Raw genomic sequence first — 3,644 nt, forward strand, 5'->3', positions numbered from 1 at the left:
GGATGGTTAGCTCAGCTGGTCAGAGCATGGTGCTAATAACGCCAAGGTCATGGGTTCAATCCCCACACTGTCCAAGCGTGTGCTTTAGCCATCCTCTTTGACAGCCGCTGTCTAAGGGCAGGCACGGTAGTGTAGCGGTTAGCGTAACACTACTACAGCGCAAGTGACCCGGGTTCAATTCCCACTGCTGTCTGTAAGGAGTTTCTACATTCTCCCTGTGTCTGCGTGGGTTTCCTCCGAGTGCTCCGGTTTCCTCCCACATTCCAAAGAAGTACAGGTTAGGAAATTGTGGGCATGCTTTGTTGGCGCCAGAAGTGTAGCGACACTTGGGGGCTGCCCCCAGAACACTCTGTGCAAAAGATGCGTTTCACTGTGTGTTTCGATGTACATGTGACTAATAAAGAAATCCTGTCTTGTCTTGTCTTGTCTTGCCCTGGTGTAGCCGTTGGCCACTTTGTCATCCTGGCCTGTTGCCACTCATGCTGGGAAGGTGCGCTGTGAGGATGGAGCCTCATGGTCCGGAAACACTCACTTGTTGCAGCCTCTGTCCTGACAAGTCAGCAGCTGCCTCCAGCTGTGCTGTGGACGCTGGGGAAGAGCTGCAGGAGAAGTACGAGAGGTAAAGGCCTGGTGAGGTATGGGTATGAAGGGACTGAACTAGGGTGAATGTTCGACGTTTGGATGAAATGTGGCGGAACTGCATTAAAACTGTTGTATTTAAATGTTTATTTTGGTTTGTGCTCAGCAACTGAGTGACGTTAAAATGTTGGGCTGCTGGTGAATGGGAAACTGAGCTTTCACTTACAGATGCAGTGGATGTTTTGTGTACTTATGGTTCAGTCAGAACAGGCGGACTGCTCACTGTCTCTGTCCATCCCACCACAACGTCCTGCCATCTCCCTCCTCCTGCTCCGCTGCAGGGAGTCAGGGAGTGGCTGAGTCCTTGATGACAAGGTTGTGCAGAGTCCACCATGAACTTGGACACCCAAGAACTGTAGGACCTCTCAACTGGTTCAGGCTGCAGAAGTCTTGATTCACCACATGGGGCAAGACATGGGCATGTTGTGTGTGTGTGTGTGTGTGTGTGTGTGTGTGTGTGTGTGTGTGTGTGTGTGTGTGTGTGTGTGTGTGTGTGTGTGCGCGCGCGCGCGCGCGTGTGTGTGTGTCCGCGCGTGTGTGTGTGTCTATGTATTTGTGTGTCTATGTATGTGTGTGTCTCTGGGCTGCCCAGTAGAGCTATGAGCCGTGGCATCAGCAAATGTCACCCAATGCCTGCTATTATTTGCTGCGGTGTCTCATATACTGAGCTGGCACAGCAGACTGGGGCAAAATGAAGATACCATGGCTCTTGCCAGGATACCAGGCATTCACTGTGTGGCCCACAGCCTTGGCCACACTCTGGCTGGATAACGAGCAAGTGGTATCCCCGTCATTTGTGGTACATCCCAGAGTCTCAGTGCACCACCCCCCATACATTGTGTGTGCAGTCTATGACTCCCTACTCCATGAGGAGGTTACAATCCTTGCTATGTCACGTTCTCACCCTTCCCATCGGTTACATACTTACTATGACACAGAAGGAGGCCATTCAGCCTATCAAGTCGATGCCTATTCCTGGCACAGCAATCCCATCAATCCCATTCCCCCTTTTATTTCCTTGCAGCTTATTCTCTCTCACATGCCTATCACCACCACCCACGTCCATCCTGCCACCAATCCACACCAGAGGTAATTTACACAAGCCAATTGGAATGTGGAAGGAAACTGGAGCTCTTGGGGGGGGGGGGGGGGATATATGTGAAGTCACAGAGAAAACATGCAAGTTCCACACATGGCAGCATTCAAGGACAGGATCGAACCTGGCTCACTGGAGCTGTGAGGCAGCAGCTATAACTGCTGCACTCTGCGTCACCCTGTTCTCTGACAAGAGTGAATTAAATGCATTCAGTTCTCTTTCAATAGGCAGTGTTGGTGACTTCCTCCCCTGTATGAAACTGGGGACTACAAACTGCAAGAAGTTCAAATACTTCTAGCTCCAGTCGGATTCCAATGTATAAAATTACTGTCCCTGTCAGCTATTGGTAATGCTATCCTTGCCCTGTTCTTAAGACCATAAGACATAGGAGCAGAATTAGGCCATTCGGTCCACCAAGTCTGCTCCGCCATTCGATCATGGCTGATTTATTTTTCCCTCTCAACTCCATTCTCCTGCCTTCTCCCCATAACCTTTGACGCCCTTACTAATGAAGAAACTATCAACCTCCGCTTTAAATATACCCAATGACTTGGCCTCCACAGCCTTCTGTGGCAATGAATTCCACAGATTCACCACCCTCTGGCTAAAGAAATTCCTCCTCATCTCTTTTCTAAAGGGACATCCTTCTATTCTAAGGTTGTGCCCTCCGGTTGTAGACTCTCCCACTACTGGAAACATCCTCTTCATGTCCACTCTATCCAGGCCTTTCAATATTCAATAGGTTTCAATGAGATCCCCCCTATCCGTCTAAACTCCAGCGAGTACAGGCCCAGAGCCATCAAACGCTCCTTTCATTCTCAGGATCATTCTCTTAAACTTCCTCTGGACCCTCTCCTTCCTTAGATGTGGGGCCCAAAACTGCTCACAATACTCCAAATGTGGTCTGACCAATACCTTATAAAGCCTCAGCATTACATCCTTGCTTTTATATTCTAGTCCTCTCAAAACGAATGCTAACATTGCATTACTACTGACTCAACCTGCAAGTTAACATTTAGGGAATCCTGTACTAGGACTCCCAAGTCCCTTTGCACCTCTGATTTTTGAATTTGCTCCCTGTTTAGAAAATAGTCTACACCTTTATTCCTTCTACCAAAGTGCATGACCGTACACTTCCCTACGCTGTATTCCTTCTGCCACTTCTTTGCCCATTCTCCCAACCTGTCCAAGTCCTTCTGCAGACTCCCTGCTTCCTCAGCACTACCTGCCCCTCCACCTATCTTTGTATCATCTGCAAACTTGGCCACAAAGCCATCAATTCTGTCATCCAGATATAACGAGAAAAGTAGCAGACCCAACACTGACCCCTGCGGAACACCACTAGTCACTGGCAGCCAACCAGAAAAGGCCCCCTTTATTCCCACCCTTTGCCTTCTGCCAGTCAGCCAGTCTTCTATCCATGCTAGTACCTTTCCTGTAACACCATGGACTCCCATCTTGTTTAGCAGCCTCATGTGTGGCATCTTGTCAAAGGCCTTCTGAAAATCCAAGTAAACAACATCCACCGACTCTCCTTTGTCAATCCTGCCTGTTACTTCCTCAAAGAATCCCAACAGATTTGTCAGGCAGGATTTCCCCTTAAGGGAACCATGCTGACCTCAGCCTATTTTGTTACGAGCTTCCAAGTACCCTGAAACCTCATCCTTAATAATGGACTCTAACATCTTACCAACCACTGAAGTCAGGCTAACTGGCCTATAATTCCCTGTCTTTTGCCTCCCTCCCTTCTTAAAGAGTGGAGTGACATTTGCTATTTCCCAGTCCTCTGGAAACATTCCTGAATTTAGCGATTCATGGAAGATCACTACTAATGCCTCCACAGTCTCTTCAGCTACCTCTGTCAGAACCTTGTGGTGTAGTCCATCCAGTCCAGGTGACTTCTCTGCCT

General features: G+C 48.8%; 1 non-coding gene across 1 annotated transcript; it reads left to right on the forward strand.

Annotated features, from left to right (window-relative positions):
- trnai-aau (transfer RNA isoleucine (anticodon AAU)) lies at window positions 1-74 on the forward strand. The gene has a single exon. It is a non-coding gene; the product is annotated as a tRNA-Ile (tRNA).
- The last annotated feature ends 3,570 nt before the right edge of the window (window positions 75-3,644 follow it).

Source organism: Pristis pectinata, chromosome 6 (assembly GCF_009764475.1).
Source record: "Pristis pectinata isolate sPriPec2 chromosome 6, sPriPec2.1.pri, whole genome shotgun sequence".
Classification (NCBI taxonomy): domain Eukaryota; kingdom Metazoa; phylum Chordata; class Chondrichthyes; order Rhinopristiformes; family Pristidae; genus Pristis; species Pristis pectinata.